The 17,433-nt window shown below is 48.8% G+C and overlaps 1 protein-coding gene across 12 annotated transcripts in view; it reads right to left on the bottom strand.

Moving 5' to 3' along the window:
* znf536 (zinc finger protein 536) overlaps nucleotides 1–17,433 on the bottom strand; it is a 212,214-nt gene that overhangs the window by 174,561 nt on the left and 20,220 nt on the right. For 5 of the 12 annotated variants that reach the window (XM_082544113.1, XM_082544114.1, XM_082544115.1 and 2 more), the window contains exon 1: nucleotides 5,247–7,032. The exons of 5 other annotated variants lie outside the window; for them this stretch is intronic. The gene's annotated coding sequence lies outside the window, so the exon portion shown is untranslated. Of the gene's footprint in view, nucleotides 1–4,886; nucleotides 4,909–5,246; nucleotides 7,034–17,433 lie in introns of those variants that run through there. 2 more of the 12 variants (XM_082544118.1, XM_082544110.1) reach the window with 2 other exon arrangements.

Below are 17,433 nucleotides of genomic sequence, written 5' to 3' on the forward strand. Positions count from 1 at the left end.
TGCTTGACTTCCACCGGCTGTGACGAACGCACCGGCGCTCACAGAGAGGTGTGCAGACAGGCCGGCATTTCGCTGCCTTTTATCAAACTGAATTTATCAGCACGGGCTCGCAGGATCTGTGCAGCAGCGTGTTCAGGAGGAAGCCCACAGATACCGTTAAGCACATCATCATCCCTCCTGTCTGTTCGCTCCCACTGCTGCACATTTAACTTGAGCAGTCTCACGAGCTGCGCTCGGTCAAAACCCAGCCTGTCAGGACAAAATAAAGACATCTGATTGTGATTAAAGGTCATCACGTGTGCCGTTTTTCATTCCGATTTGTGGCCGAAAGTAAAGAAGTTTCCACTCTGATCTTGTTATTAGGCCGGGGTAAAAAAAAGGATTTCTACATCTGTTAATGAGGAGGGGACTGCACCGGCGTCCGGTGTGGCAGCGAGACAGGAGGGATGGGAAGCAGCGAAATAAAAGATGATGATGACGGAGGGGGAAAATGATTTGGATAGAGAGATGATAGAGGCTGCTGTGGCGAGGAGCGCGATAAGGAGGCGTTTGAAGGGTCCTCTCAGATGCTGGGATTGCTCCGTTCGGCGTGATCAGAGCCTCCGAGGTACTTGAACCCTGCCCGCCTTCCACGCACCTCTCTGTAGAGCCGCTGCCCTGCAAATCACCTGTAAACTGCTCTGACACATGATCCACTCCCACAGACGTCGAGTGGAAACACATTCACACGGAGAGCGAGGGAGAAACCGCCGCCGTTTGGCTGTTTTTTGACACCAGCACTCGATTAGCTGTCCCACTCTGGAGTGGAGGCGCTCTCAGAGCAGAAATAAGAGAGCACCTCTCTTTCATGACACACTCGTGAAAACGTGAATTTCTATTTTTAATCTCAGTTTTGGGCGACGCACGCCGTCGCAAAGGCAGCAGTGGGATTTGAACCTTCATGCCTAGAAGGCCGACGGGAGGATGCAGGGAGCTCAGCCCCCCCCCCCCCCCCCCCAAAAAAGGAGAATAAAAAAACAACGGCTGCTGATTAGTCTTTGTCAAAATATTTGCAACAGAGGAATTCCAGCAGGCGAGCGTGGAATCGGCTCTCCTACAAAAGAGCCATCTTCCCTGAGTAACAAGTTGGTGCAACGAGTGTCGACAGCAGAGGAGCTGAAATCCCCCCCGGGCCACAGAATATCCCGCTATTGTAGTCTTAACCCGCGAGACCTGGCTGGGAATGTGCAGCTTTCACAGCCACTTCTCATCCGATTTGTAGCCGTGCCGCTGATGTGCGAGCGCCCGGGACGCAGACGGTCACTCGCTGCCTCTTCCTCCTGTTCATCACCTCCTGAAAACTCTTTATTTCACCACAAACATTGGGGGGGGCTGGTTTGTGTGTGTGCCCCCACCCCACACGCACATACTTTTTTTCATCTTTCTTTTTGTATTTTTTGTTCCACAAGGCAAGTTTCATTAAAGATCCAATTATGCAAATCAGGTGCTGGAGAGGCAGTCGAATATGCACCATAATGGTGTACAGTAATCGTTCGACACAATATACGGCATCCGGGGCCAGATTTACGAGTGCAACAGAACTGGAACGCCTCCGTCCTTTGGTGAAAACCTCTTGATCATAATTAAAGGTGCAGGAGTCCTCACTCCCTCCTTCTCTCTCTCCCTCCATCTTGTGCTACTTTGGCGTGCTCATTAGCCGAGGTCTGGAAGTTTACAGAGGTCACATCCACGACGCACAGCAGCTAAAGAGCAGACATGACATGCGCCTCGCAGTCAGAGCCGGTGTGTGAAGTGGGTCTAACCTTCCATCTCGTGGAGGTATTTACCACCGTCTTAGCCGAGCGCGGCTGAATGCTAAGCAGGAACAATTCTCTGCTTCAGGACCTGTGATTGATGCGTGCGTGCCGGTTTGTGTTAAGCTGTTGTCTGTGGAAATGACACGGCTGAAAACACAGTGCCGTTCGACACATCAAACGGGAAAACAGCCCCGGCGTCGCGCGCCGCATTCTTAAATCCAAAATGCTAACGAACTTTGAGGGAGAAAGAAATAATACCAAAGTGGAGCCAAACTCTGTAAAACCCTAATAACGCCGGGGGCGGGGGGTGGGGGGTGGGGGGCTCAGCGGGGAGCCGCGGCAAACAAAGAGGAATCTCACGGCTACGCGTTCCAGTTTTTCACCACATTCCTGCTGCTGATGGAGGACGAGGCCGCAGCAGCACCTGAGCTCTGAGCGGGTCTCCAAATCTGAAGTACAAAAACACCTCCCCCCCCCCCCACCCCCCCCACCCCCCCGGCCGCCCAGACAGGCAGACGCTCCTTGCGATGGCACCCCGGCATGAGAGGACTGAGTCGAGCCTGTCTGTCAGCGCCTCATCTGCCCCACACTCTTTATTCTTAGATCAAACTGACGGCCATGATTACCCCCCTCTAACCCACCCCCGCACCGCTGCTCCTCCAGCTCTCAACCTCCCGACTCTTATCGAGCTCTCGGGGCAAACACGGGAAAGCTGCACACCGATCTTTCACTCACATTTCAGAGCAAATTTATTTCCTGCTCATTTTTCAAACTGCCGTTAATTTACAGAGAAGACGCAGAGCTGCTTTTATCCTCCCCCCATGCACACAGACAAATATGTGCTTTACACGTGGAATCATCGCAGTTTCAAAGGTTTACTTATTTACAAATTCCATCAACACAATGAGATCCTAAAAAATGCTAAATTATGAGAAACAGGTCAAACGCCTCCTACATCCTCCAATTTTTCTCACGGGGGGGAAACTCAGAATTCCTGCTCCCGATAAAAGTTTGAGTGAAAAATTCATTTCACAAAAAAAACAAGAAAAAAAACATTTCTGTCGCTCACATCCCAGATTTGATTGTGTGAGTGTGTGTGAGTGTGTGTGAGTGTGTGTGTGTGTGAGTGTGTGTGTGTGTGTGTGTGTGTGTGTATGTGTGTCAGATCAGCATCAACAACATCTTCTTCTTCTCTAGCTTGAACTCTGAAAATCAAGGTCACGGAAGCTCGACACGGCCTGTGTTTCACACACACACACACACACACACACACACACACTCACACACACACACACACACACTCACACACACACACACACACACTCACACACACACGCTCCTTGTTAGTAGAGTGAGGACGATGTCAGCATCTCAGCCTTGCCCTGCAGGTACCACACAGGAACAGGGTGGCGGGGTGTCTGGGGGGCGGGCTACACATATGAATTAACGTGTGGCTGCTGACGGCACCTGCCCACCACCGGAGCCCTCTCCCATAATTACCCGAGGCAGGCGGCTGCTGGGAGCTGCGGCTCGCTCGAGTCTGTCCGACCGCCTGCGCAGACGTCCTGAGGACTGCTGCGTTATGTAATGCATGTGGTTTTGTGTGTTCCTGTCATGGCGCTCGGGTGTCTCTGATTTTCACTGTGTGTGTTTTTTTCTTTGCTTTCCCACAAGTCCGATTGTGTGCACGTCAAATAATTTGGCGAGTGTCGGCCTGACAACAGCGGCTGCTGCCTAGTGGGTCTCCTCAGCCGCGGGACCGACTGACTGACAGGCAGCTGAGAGGACGGATTGGATCCCATCCTTTGCCGTGCTCCCCCTCTCTGCCTCTCCCCCTGCGTCTGTCTCATCACTTCCTTCTCACTCGTTTGCGGCTGAGAGATGCGTATCGCCGCTGTCGGTCACGGCCCGTGGCCCCCCTCCGCAACGCTGACATGGACACAGGTGGGAAGCGACTAACGCGAGGCCGGCGACGACACATTTCGAGCTCGATCGGTCAGAAAGTTGCAGCACAGGAAAATGTCAGATCTGTGTGTGTGTGTTTCTGCTTTAATAAATCTCACACTAAACATCTCACCCATAAACAGGAATTAATCTCTGTGATTTGCCGTGAAGTGAAGATAAATAATGTTTGCATATTTCATGAGAATTCTTATTTTTAATGACAACAACACTTTGAATTAATTGGATAATTAATCAGCAAGTGGTATGTGAGGCTGAAACCTGTATGATTTTTATTTTATAAAGCTAAACGAACATGAAAGAAATTACTGACAGTCCACCGAGGCCTGACACACACAGGAATTCCTCCGACAGGCCGACCTGCAGAGCGAGGCCTTTTCTCAGAGTCTTCCCAAATATTTCACGCAGAAAGAATGACAACATGTGGAGCTGCACGGCCAAACACACTCGTCCGTGTGATGTTTGCGAGGGACAGAGAGGAGCTGACAAAAAGGGGTTTACGCCCAGACGGTTCAGTCATAATATCCGCCCTGAGGTACCTCACACAATGACAGCATCTCAGCTCTTCTCAAATCGATCCGAGGAAGAAGCAACTTTCTGTTTCTGCGTCAACTTCAGCAAAGGTCAGAGAACAGCGACTATTTTCAGACAGCGGGGTGCACAGCCCTGTCAAAACGCCCAGGGGTCAACTGGACCTCTGAGAACCCCCCCCCCCTCCCCCCAACAGGTATCCTAAAAACTGATGATTTTTAAAGGAGAAGCTGTGTGTAACTAACCCCCCCCCCCAACAAACACACACCGCAGTGACAGCGGCTCCCAAAAATGTCCATGTCAGCGCGCGACCGTGCGCAATCACGCACGTGCCCCGTCGGTCAAAGCCGACCTCGGCACAAAATGGCAGGTCTCCGGAACTTTGCACCCCCCCCCCCCCCCCCCCCCACTCCCCCCAGCCTCGGAGCCGGAGCAAAGTTGCGGGTTCCGCCGCCGCGCGCACTTTACGCACACGCGGGGCTCAGGAGCAGAAACCCGCCGCGGGTTAGAGTCTGTGCTGGTGCTCCGATAATTGCTGTGATTTTTCTAAGCATGGGGGTGCGGGGGGGTGACTCGGCCCAGCCCGGCTCCTCTCACCTCTGACGAGTTCTGCTCGGTCCTCCCTGCGGACACTTTCCCGTCAGATGCGCCGGTATGAGCCGGTCCTGCCGCCCCGAGCCGCCGGCCAGCAGCCCGCCCGCCCCCCTCCTCCCCGCCCGGTGAGCGTCGCGGTAAAGAGCCGCTCCGCTCCGGCGTCGCAGCTGCCGAGCCCGGCGGTGATCGCGCCCATAATCCGCTCCTCGGCGCCTCTCCCCCGGCAGGAGGAAGAGCGCCTCGCGCCCACCTCCGAGAGTTTCTGACCTTCAAGTCCCACAAACACGTTTGAATCCCGGGCTGCTCTCCGGCACCGAGCCCGGCGGGTCCCCACTCCCCGCTCCCAAAAGTCGGATCGCTTACCTTGGGTGAGCCGCGCGGTCCTCTCCTCCGCTCCTCGCCGCAGAAAGTCCGGGATAAACGAGTGTTTCCTGCTCTGCGTCCTGAGCGCCGCTTAACACGAGTAACGAGTGCTAAAAATGACGCTCATCTATCTGCGCTGTAACCTTGTGGCGTATTTAATGTAAATAAGCCTCGTTGTGCTGCCAATCCCCGCGCACACACGCAAAGCCGCTCCTCGGGGACTCGCGCCGATGTTTTAACGCTTTATTATTTGTGCCTGAACGCGCGAGAGAAGAGAATTATTAGAGAATATGACAGATCGATAACGCGACTGCAACGGATGGCTCTCCACGCACGGCTCCGTGGAAGCGATCCCTGCCCGGAGTGAAAAAAGAAAAAAAGAGTTTTCTTTGAGGAGGGGAGATTTCCAACAGGAGACCTCAACTTCGAGTTGGCACAACTTTTTTTACGCGATGCGTAAAGAAAAAAAAGGACACATGACAGAAAGACGTCGCGCACTGGCTCGACTGCAACTACAGGCTGCCTGTGCGCGGTGCTTTGGATATATTATGCTTCTATAGGGGGGTGGAAGAGACTGAATAATGCAATTATAGATTCAGTGTCCCAGCCTTGACAAAAGACAGGGCTTCAATGGAGGCTTTGTTAAAGGATTATATAATGATTATGGGGTAATTATGGGAACGGTTTGGTAATAATAAAAAAGTATCAAGTGCTCTCTTGTACGGACAGCTTGTTTTCTACAATGTAAGAGCACGATAAGACGGACGGACAGACAGACAGGCAGGCGGTGCTGCTGACAGCTAGTGGCGGGATGACGGCAGACAGCCTCGATTATTCAAAATGTCGAACCGAGAGAGGCATTAATGTCAGCGCCTGAGATGCTATCAGATGTCCGCGGAACCGGACGTGGGCCCACAGCGGGGTATCTGGGGGTCATATTCAGAAGAGCCCCCCTCCCAGCTCCCAGCCACTGCTCTCGTGATCTTCTCCCCTCTGCGTGCTGCTTGTGTCACGCCGAGGAACATGGAAGCGGTCAGTGTGACAGCGCGCAGGAGTCAAACACCTCTACGTCTTCTCTGAATTCCACGCAGACAACTTTCACCGCGTGAAATCTACACGCAGCTGCGGCGAGCAGCTTTCATCCCAACCACGGGGCAAACGAGAGAGGCTGTAACATCCCGTGCCAGCCCCTAGCCGCCAGCAGCCTGCTTTTAAAAGATATTTGCAGCTCTGTGACACATTAGTGGACCAGCTCGCTGCCTCATTATGCGCTATGAAAATCTGATTCCCATGCTGCTCCTAAATGCTCCCACGGAATTCACTTTCTTTTCTTCGTTTTTCTTGAGCATTTTCCAACATAATAATAAAAAACTTTTCCTCCTCCTCCCCCCAAGAAATTAGCATAAGCATTCCCCATCAATAACAGGGCTATCTCTATGGGAGTGATAGCAGCGAGCAGTAGGGGTGTTTCTTTTACCGATTCTCCATGGATCAACAGCGCGTCATCAGCTCCTTTTGAACTTGTTATAGCAAGTCAAGTGATTCTTTATCGGCTGACAGGCCTGACAATCCTTCGGCGCTGGGAAAGCAGGTCCAAAGGAAGTGGCCATATGGACTTGAGCATGCAAATTTACAACAATGCGCAAAACTCGTGTTGTTCTCCGCGACGCACGGCGACGTGGAAGCGCGAGAAACACGCGTGCAGGTGGACTGTCAGCGCGTGCACGTGTGCGACACACACCGACACGCTGGCCTGTGCACGCCGGACAATTAAACCGAAAATCACTACGATGGTTTTAATATAAATTAGTCAGACGAATTTAAAATATTTCCCATTATTTAATCAGTTTATCTAATAAAAATGGCAAACAAAAGTATTTTATTAATTATATTTTTTATGTTAAATTTAATAAAACTCCAGAGGTTAAAAAATAAAAATAAAAATAATAATAATAATTAGAGCAAAACATGATAAACACACGAACAAAAATCTACATTAGCTAAGGAGGAAAATACAAAAGCATCTGAAATCAGGAAACATTTACACTGTGATGACAGGACTGTCGGACTGTCTCACATGATGACTGAAAACCACCTAAACTTCATGTAAGGTGAAGAACTAAGATTTTGTTGATTTTTTTGGAGCAACAAATTTACATAATAATAATAAAAAACTAGTCAATAAAATCAGAAATAGATCCAGGGACAGCTGGAAATAAGAAACAGTGCTGGGACAGTTTTCTGTTGGATGTAGGTCAGTTAGTGAGACCCAGAATATCTCTGTAAATAAGAATATCACAGTGTGGAAGGACAAAGCAGATCAAATCACTGATTTAGCTGCGGTATATAATCTGGCAGGGTGAGTACAAGCTTCAGTGCTGGTGATGACTCTCAGTCGTCCACAATAGACAGTATGCAGCAAATGCATAAATATCACAATAATCCAACACTGACAGAGAGTGAAAGCAGGACGTCTCTGACCTCAAACAAAAGAAAAATCCAGCTTGAACTTGAGTTTTCTCTGAAGGTGTTTCTTAATGTGAGACATAAAAGAGGGTCAGATATTAAATAACAGCCCAAGGATTTGTACTGAGGCACCGATTCAGTGTGAGAGATTCAGTGGTGTTAATTACTTTACTTTTATTAGCATACAGAACAAACTGCAGAGGGTTTAAAAGCTGATTATAGTCAACGTCACTACCACCAAAACTCTCTGTATTTTAAATGAAAGAGTGGTCCCAGGATGGAGCCCTGCGGCACGCCCTCATCAGCCAGCTGTTTACATCCCAGAAGCACAAAATAACAACATTTCATCAAAGCTGCCGGTGTCCTTATCATCAGTCCCGTGATATACATGCAACAGTGAGACACGTGTTTACTCTCATCTCTTTTTTTCCTGCTAGCAAAGAAAAGACACGCAAAGGCAAAAACCAGACGTCCACAGTGGGGTCGGCAGTCTGACAATCAGCACTTTCAGCTCTAAAAGCCATCCGGTGTTCATGGATGCTCGAAACCACACGCAGGACAATCCACCCACGACGCTGTCAAAGCAAAGCAAGCCCCAAAACAAGAATCTGCAAAAGGTGGATGTTTTTACATTAATCGTATTTTCACTGTAACCAGGTTTTGCTCAGGGCCTGGTGTGTCCCTCTGATGGTTTTAACCATTTACAAACCTTTATAAACTTTAAACACCAAGTCTTTTATTTGAAACCAACCCGGGACACACAAACGTGATGAATTTAACAGTAAATTTTAAAAAGAAAGTTTCACTCCCTTTATCTTATTTGAATTTATTCAAGGTGTGAGTTTGATGATGCTAAATAATAAAAATAAAAAGCCTCTGATCAAATTACGTCTGGATTATTTCAAAGTTAGAGAGGAGAAGCAATGTATGTGACAAATTGCCACAAAATCTACTTTTAGTTTCAGAAAATAATATTACTAGTGTGAGGTCAGAGCAGACGACACTTCAGGCTCCGACAGGTGTCAGGTGCGTTTTCAACCCGGCTCAGCCACGTTCAAACGACCTCTCGGCATCGCTAACGGCTCCTTTCAAAATGACCGCGAGCCGGTAAACGAGCCGGGAGGACAGAGTTTGGAGGCGTCCTGTATTCAGGGCTCGGTCGAACAGGCTGCCTTTCTGTGTGTGTGCGTTTGTGCTGAAGGGAGAGGAGGCAGAGGGAGTGTTGGCCGGCAGTCCTGGGAGGGTCATCGCTGCCTTATTACTGCCATGTTAGTGACTAGCAGCTGAAGATGGCTCCGCTCCCTGCCCCTCTGCTTGGGAGTCATCCAAGACAGCGTGCTCCAAAAACAGACCGGCCACTGTTTGCCTCTCAGATAGATTAAGATGTTATTCCACCGCTCCGGCCATCTCGATCTGCCTCTCTGTGTCTGCCCGCCCCGCACCGAGCCCAGATTTACCACATGGCCTCCTGTTCGTCAGCATCTCCAGAGGCCTCGTGCTAATTTCATCTGGGAGCAGATACAACAGTGTAAGAGCATGGGTGCAATATGACAGCAAGGTTTTCTGCCGCTGAGGGAAACATGTCTCTGTCTGTGTGTGTGTCGCTGTGATGACTGCATGCATCTCCAAAGCCACATATTGTGCCCAGTTTAGATTTAAATGCAAACACAGCCAAGACTCTGGCTTCCCCCGGAGGAAAAGAAATGCTTTTCTTTACTTCAAATTGAGTTTCTCAAAGTCTAATTTGTAGCAGGCCTTTGATGAACAAATGTTTTCAGACTATCCTGCTATAATGAAAAGGGAGTGAGTGCAATTTTAAACAATCTGAAGCCCTGAACCCTCCCTGACTGTAAACTTTAAAAATTAAACTTTAGAATTTGTATCAATTACACTTTCAAGTTCTGACAGGGCCTTAAATAACAGCCAGGAGCGCCGCTATGGAAAATGTTTACCGCTCCAGATCCATTTCCACTGCAGTCCGTCTCCTCCGCCGCTGACATCAATTCCTCATGTGAGGCATTTACATTTTCAACAAATACACACCGAACACACACACTACCGTCCCGGGCGCTCCCCCGATGACTGGGGTCAACGAGTGTGCGTGTTTGTCAGCTCTGATCGTTAATGAAACGCTCGCACAAATACAGCACGGGCAAATATTTAGAGGCCGGCCTGAGGTTTCATCACAGACAAATGTGCGATTCTTCGGGGAGAGCTATACTTCTTTATTTGCCCGGATACGGCGTATACCCAAGATCAAACTTGTCTGGGCTTGATGAATGCGGAGCGGCAGGAAGTATACTGCCTTTGACCGATAAGCAGTGTGATTTTAATTTAAATCATATGAATCAATGTCTGCCCGGAGCAAAAATAAAATATATTTAAATGAAACCATCTGACTCTAATTGATTAAGAACAATGTTCCACATAGTAGGTCTAGAATATCCTTGTTTTGATACTGATTTGATTTCTATGTGTTCACGTATCACAGCCCCAGTTTGGGCCTCTTGTGTGTGGCTATTACACTCAAGTCACAGCAGGGACCCCCCCTCCCCGAGCGTACCAGCTCGCTCTCAGCGAGGAGACGGAGAGGAAATGTGATCTGTTTGTTCTGTTTGGACACGACTTGCTTTTTGTGACCGTCCGCACAAATGTGAAAAGCTTCAGGCCCCCCCTGGTTTTATTCAAGACTGTCCTCCCACAGGAGCTCATCACTGGGGAAACCTGGCAAACATGTGGTCAGCTTTGGAATGTGCTTCACCGAACGCCGAAGGAGGAAGAGCACCTCCCAGGCCACGGTTCTCAAAGGGTGGAGCAGACGTGGACGCCGCACCGCTCCGCGAAGAGTTCACTTTACTTTTGTTCATATAACACCGACCGCGGTCACCTCAAGGTGCTTTGTAGTGAAAAGTAAAGATGCCTCCTTATGAACGAGCACTCGGCGACAGCGGGAAGAAAAAACCTCGCACAGAACCAGGCTCGGGGCGGGGACGGCCTACCACCTGAGAGACAACCTGCGCTCTCATCCTTGCTGTGACCGCGAGCTGACGTCCAGGATGGAAATGAGATTCCGAAGGGCGTCTCGCCTGAGCCTGAAGTGGGAATCGTGCTTTCCGGGTGGAGGTCCACGCGCCTGCCTGTTTCTTGTGACTGGAAAATAACATGCTCCAGCATGCGCACAGGTGTCAACCGGACTTTCAACAAGTATAACAGGCAAGGTTATTCTGCCGCTGGGTCTCCAGCTGTCCGTGAGTATAAGCTAGGCTTTAGTCCGAGCTGCTCCTCCTCCACCCCTGAGGTGACCACTACAGGTCGTCTCCACGAGCTGCAGTTAAAATGAGTCGCAGGTGTTTTTGGCGTCATCCTCAGAGAAATATGCTGGGGGGAGGTTTAACCAGCTCCCGAGTCTGAACTGAGTAACTTCAAGGTGACAACACACAGCAGGCTTGAATCACTTACCTACAGTGTAAAAGTGTTTTTCTGAAAAACCAAACCAATCAGAGACAAACTGGAACTAATCACAGATCAATCGGTCCCTCAGTCAGAGGGACTCTGACGCTGGCTCCTCCACAGCGAACACATCTGGATGTTTTCACGCTCCCAGACACTCTCCAGCTCACCGTCTCCTGTCCCCTCACCTTTCCACCACAGTCCATATTTCCTGGATAGTGTGCTATCATATTTTACTATTACCTATCAATTGGTTTCTAATCGCAGTAACGAGGCAGCTAGCTGGCTAGTGACAGAGCGCTAACGGCCTCGTAGGGAACATTAAGGAGGCCGGGTTATGCTGTGGGCCGTTAACTACCTACAGGCACTGGCTAATGGCTGCAAATGACCTCCTCAGTGGCTATTAGCACATAATTAGAACCTGCAGACCAGTGGTGACCTCCGCCGGACACACGTGATTACTCTTCTGCCCGTGTTCGCCCATATTTTCACTTCCTCTTTTCCTTTCAAACCCTGCGTTTTCCTCTTTCCCTTTTCTTTCCCGATCCTGTCCTGGAGGACTCCTTTCCACGCCTCCTTCTCATCTCCTTTTTCTGTAATGCTGTAGGATTACATTCACTCCCCGGTGGGAAGACTACCACTAAAATTAATCTCTTTATGGTGCCCCGGTATAAAAATGCTGCCTTAAACGTGTTGTGACGGTGCTGATAAACAGTGTGAGCGTGAGAAGAAATGCAGGTCTCTGAGCTGTGGCAGCACCTGACTGAGCAGCTCTTCCTTAAACCAGAGATGATGTGTCTGAGACGTGAACAGAGATGAAGCAAAGGTGCTGCCGCACCACAAAAGAGCTCAGTGGCACTAACCTCTGTGTACACTTCAGCGACAGTCTCCCGTTACCCAGAACAAAAGAGACGCTAACTGGTGTCAGCTCAGGAGCGCCGGGAGAACAATGAGAAGGAATGTGCTGATTTCTGCGTGTGTGTGTGTGGAAAAGGCAACTCAGTACCAATGCCTTAAATTATCAGTGAATTATCTCTGAGCCTGTGGGAATTATGTGGGTTATTTGTAACAAGCAGTCAAGGACAAGTGAGCCTCGTGTTACAACTATGAGATGAATACTAAACACAAAAAATAAATTCCTGGCAAACTCTTTATCTCTGCATCTCCTAGCCTTGGAAATAAGGAGCAGGTACACTTTCCTGCGCGCAGCTAGAGAAGAAGCTGCTGCTGATGACGTACGGCAGGGAGCTGGACAAACGCTACTGGCACCGCCACCAACACAGTAAATACAGCTGTTGTACCCCCTGCCCATGTCACTGGTTTGGCACAATAGCACAGTATGGTGATGCTCAGTCAGTCAGCGTGATGTCACAAAGAGAGGAGCCGTCAGGATCCAGGAAACAACAAATTCCTCCCTTTACTCTTCTGTATTCTTCAGAAAGTTAGCCTGACTCTGGGACACATGTGTCACGACGCCCCAGAAAACCCTATGACAAACTGGCACTGCATTGAAGCAGGCAATCCATCCATCGTCCGTACCAGGTTATCCTGTGCGGGGTCACAGGGTGGCTTAAGATTATCCAGCTTAAGGCAGGAAGTGCACAACCTGGACATGTCATGCACCGTGCCCGTTATAAGCCCGTTCATTTTCAGCCCCGGGGATAATAACGTCTATTTGTGAAGTACTTCTAAAAACCCCGACGTGACATAAAGACATGAAAACACAAATAATATGAGAGAAGAATAGAAAGCTTGCATTTAATCTCTGAGGGTATAAAAATCGTTTAGAACAGAGCTCGACCACATCCTGGTGATTTAAAACAGGCAGCGAGAGTCGTTTTAAAAGTGTTGGGACCGCGGCGGCGAGTCGGAGCTCCCGGCCTCAGATTTTCATTTATACAATGAATTGTTTCAAGCAGTAGTCAGGCCTGGATCATGACAACATGAACCCTCCCTTAGTTACACCCCCGCTGGGGGCATCGCTAACCAGCCTCCCCGAGCCTGGTTCTGCTGGAAGTTTCTCCTGTTAAAAGGGAGTTTTTCCTCTCCACTCTCACCAAGAGCTCGTTCATAGGGGGTCATGTGATTGTTGGGTTTTTCACAGTATTACTGTAGGGTCTGTAGCTTACAAGCACTATGAGGTGACTGTTGCTGTGATTAGGTGCTACATGTTTGATCCTTGGCGTCCACATATGTAGACGTCACATTTTGGGTTATTTAGACCAAAATACTCAACTTTGCTCTCCTAGGGCCTGATAACCACTTACGAGGACATTATGCTGCCACTGTTCTATCAAAATTTTAAACAAATATCCTCATATGTGGCTCTTATTTTTCTTAAAATAAAATCTGGTAATTCTTTGTTTTTACATTCATCGGGCCCCAACCAAATATCAAAGAGAAATTAAAAATGCTGCTGTGGAAGAGTTCGGGTCTTAGAGGGTTAAAGACGTTTGGGAACCACGATCGTATCATTTCTCTTGTTTTAAAATTGTTCACCCAAATCCATCAAAGCACATCACAAACTCTTAACTTTGCTCCGCTTAGTTTCTCTCCTGTTCCACCTTTTCTGATATCAAATTTCTACATTACGAGTTCTGACATAAGAAAATAAGTAAATAAATAAATAAATAAATAAATAAATAAATAAGTGTGTGTGTGTGTGTGTGTGTGTGTGTGTGTGTGTGTGTCATTTCTTCTATCAAGGCCAGCCTCTGTTTAGCAAATAAAGCCCTGAATGACCGTTGCTTACCCGCTGAACCCTTCAAACTTGACTTCATGTTAACTAACACAGCATGCATGTGGGATAAATCCTAAGAGCAGCTCCACCACGATTAGGCCTCTGCGACCCTCTGTGAGGCCCGAGCACCACATGCTGCCCACCAGAGGCTGAAGACGGCTACTGCAGATGAGGAGAGCGTGGGTGGGAGCCAACGTGAGGTCAAGCCAACGGGGAGTATTCAGATATCCCAATTTCCTGTCCTGTGTCACCAGGTCTTAAGGAGCTGTTGTGGACTGTGTCATGAGTCTCTCTCTTACTCGCACACACACACACACACACACACACACACACACACACACACACACACACACACACACACCAGCCTGAATTCATTTGTTTTCATTTGCTCTCTGTCAGCAGTGCTTCGCTCTCTCTGCTCACAGGGTTTCAGTCACTGCTGCCTCTTCATTCTGTCCTGCACACACCTTTAACGGGGAAGCACACGTCACCGGATGCTCACGCACGCAGCGCCGCGGCACGGCCGACAGCAAGGACCGTGGCCTCAGCGTGGGCCAATTACGGTGGAAAACGGCGCCGTGTCCAAAAATAGCGGCCAGTTTGGATGGCGTCTTGTTTCTGGGGGTTCCGGCCGAGTGTGGTGCAGCAGCAGCTGTGCAGCGTGATGGTCAAATATCGGGCATGTACGCGGAAACGCGTACACTAACGCAGACGCACAAATGACATTCAGACGTGCGATTCATACCGCACACATGAGAAGCATGGGAGCAGGAAAAGGTTATTCCTCGAGCGCAGGTGGGAGCAAAGCTTTAACCTGTAAGAGAAGAGGAAGATGGTGGAAATTGCACTTCCCTGTCATCCATTTCCCGGAGATGGCTGCAAACCCCTGGACACACTTAATCAGGAAAAGGGCACACCTCCGAGTATCCATTCTTTTGTAATGGCATTATACCGCACAAGTAAGATTTAGAGATCCCTTAATGTGGCACAGTCTTCTGCATAAAAGTATATACAAAGGTTAATATTGCAATAATATGTTCCTGGAGGGCATTGTAATCATTATCTCTCTGGTGGTATCAATTAGAAGCACTTTACTGCAGGTAATGACTAAGATTCCGGTGCAAAATGACATTATTATTATTATCCCCATCTATAATTTCAGAGTGGATACACAAGACGTGGAGGAAAAAAAGAGAAGCACAAGTTCAACCAAAGGTAGGCTTAAAAAGTGAGAGGACTTTTTCCTGTTGGACCGGAGGAAGCTTCTGCATGCGTGCATCAAAGGGCCGAATAACACACGGAGAAAACCCTCCTATTCACCACCTGACTGCATGCACCGGTTTGCTCAACGTAGCTGTGTGGGTATGAGGAGGGGGGACCGGGCGAGACAGTGAGAGAGATCTGAGGAAGAAAGCTTCAGCAACCTGGCAACAAATATTTGCATTTCTCAAAGCACAGGAGTGTTGTTCTTTGCTCACTTCTATTTATCCGCACAGACAAAGTGAGGGGGAAAAGGTTTGAAATGTCTGAAAATATGAGCGTCTGCCTGTTTGTGTTCAGCTCCCCCTCACCCCTGAAATCCACAGCATGAATAATTAAGACAGAAGAAATGCTTCAGGTTGTCCGAGTCGGAGGAGAAGGGCCTGGACTTTTGATTCAGCCCGTTTATATTTAATAAGCACGCAACGAGGCGCCTTTTTTAAAGAACTTAATTGGACGTCAGTGACATCCATTACAGGGTTGTCATGGCGCTGACCTTTCCACGGAGGCGATTCATAACCAGGAAGTTACACGAGCCAGGTTACTGCCTCCTCTGTCACACCCACCCTGACGACGCTCCATCGGTCACGCCATCTCTCAGTGATAAACCTCGCACGTGCTCATCGGCGGCGCCGCTGTTCAGATAATCCCGAGCTGGCTTCCTATTGTCGCCGTCCATATCTGAGCTGTGCTCTTAATGATAATTACTATGCAGGGGGCACGTCCGTGTGACGCTTGCTACAAGTGGACGCAGCTTTAAAGAGCACAGAGTCCAGATGCTTTAATTAACCAAAAGCTGAGCAAAAATCCCTGCAAGTAAAGCCGAGGCTGATGGAGGACAAGATATTTGGTCAGTGTGAACAATTTATAATGGCTCCCTAAACTTTCAGCTTAGAGGAAGCGCAGATAAGAGCGTAAAATAATTAAAACTACAGCATCAATTTAGGCCGAGGCATGCAGCGCGCTCACGATGTGTCCTTATAATCACAGCTGCCTTTTGTTTATGGAAAACCTTAAAACAGGAACACAGGGGCCCTTGGTAACCTGCAGAGTGGACCCGCTACCCCCTGGATCCACTTCAGGTAAAACTGCTGATGCACGTTTTATGAACCGATCACACTCTGCTCGTGGCTTCAGCTGCTTTTCGTCTTTCCCCTCTGAAATCCACCCAGCAGTAACCCCCGACGCTCCGCGCTGGGCTCAAAGGTTTCCATCACATTTCAGGCTGCTTAGAAACTAAATGAGCATCAAAGGTGAGTGAGGGCGCTCTGTGCCCGAGCAGCTACTCCTGTCACACCACGTCTTATGTACCGATGTGTACGGGTAAAGAGGAGGTGGTCTCGATGGGCCAAAGAGCTCATCGCTGTCTCCATGCACAATCTGAGACTCACTCATCCAGTCGACTTCTTTAGTCTCTCACAGTATTCCTGTTTGGCTGATTTTGGTTTTTGTACTCGACTACAGAGCTTTTTAGTTCTTTCCATCTTATCCAGGTATTCCATACATCCGCAGCACTGTTCCTCCTGAAAGAATTCCGAGGCACTTCCAGATCCACTCCTCTAATGGTTAACCTGTACCAGAGCACGAGTTAGTGGCAGAGCAGGTGATGCATCTGAAATGTTCACATCTACACTTTATAATACAGCACACACTCGCCTGCAATGTGATGATGTGCGTACAGGAAACAATAAGTGATACTTTAATTTTAGGTCATGTGTCAGTAATAATGGATTGGATTTATATAGCGCTTTACAATGCCACTATTCATTCACTCACTGGTGGAGGCAGCTACGGTTGTAGCCACAGCTGCCCTGGGGCAGGCTGACAGAAGCGAGGCAGCCATATCGCGCCATCGGCCCCTCTGGCCAACACCAGTAGGTGAAGTGTCTTGCCCGAGGACACAACGACTGAGACTGTCCGAGCCGGGGCTCGAACCGGCGACCTTCCAATTACAAGACGAACTGCCAACTCTGGAGCCACGATCGGTACGATAAGTAACTATATTTAATGCATGAAATCTGTAAGTAATTTTAAGTACTGCATCATTAGTTTTGCAGGAAAACAAACAATATTTCTCCATCTTACACTGAAGATCTTCTTCCTGCCTGAAGAGGAAGCACTCCTTGGCTCCATCATGATGAGGTCACACAGAGAAAATAAAAGGACTAACAGAGCATCCATCACACACATCAGCATAATGAAGTAAAGATGTAAAAAGGCCGAATTAATCCACTCCATAATACTCGTCTGTGTCCCGTAAAGTACAGAGTA

The sequence above is a fragment of the Aulonocara stuartgranti genome, assembly GCF_965226115.1.
Source record: "Aulonocara stuartgranti genome assembly, chromosome: 1".
Taxonomy (NCBI): domain Eukaryota; kingdom Metazoa; phylum Chordata; class Actinopteri; order Cichliformes; family Cichlidae; genus Aulonocara; species Aulonocara stuartgranti.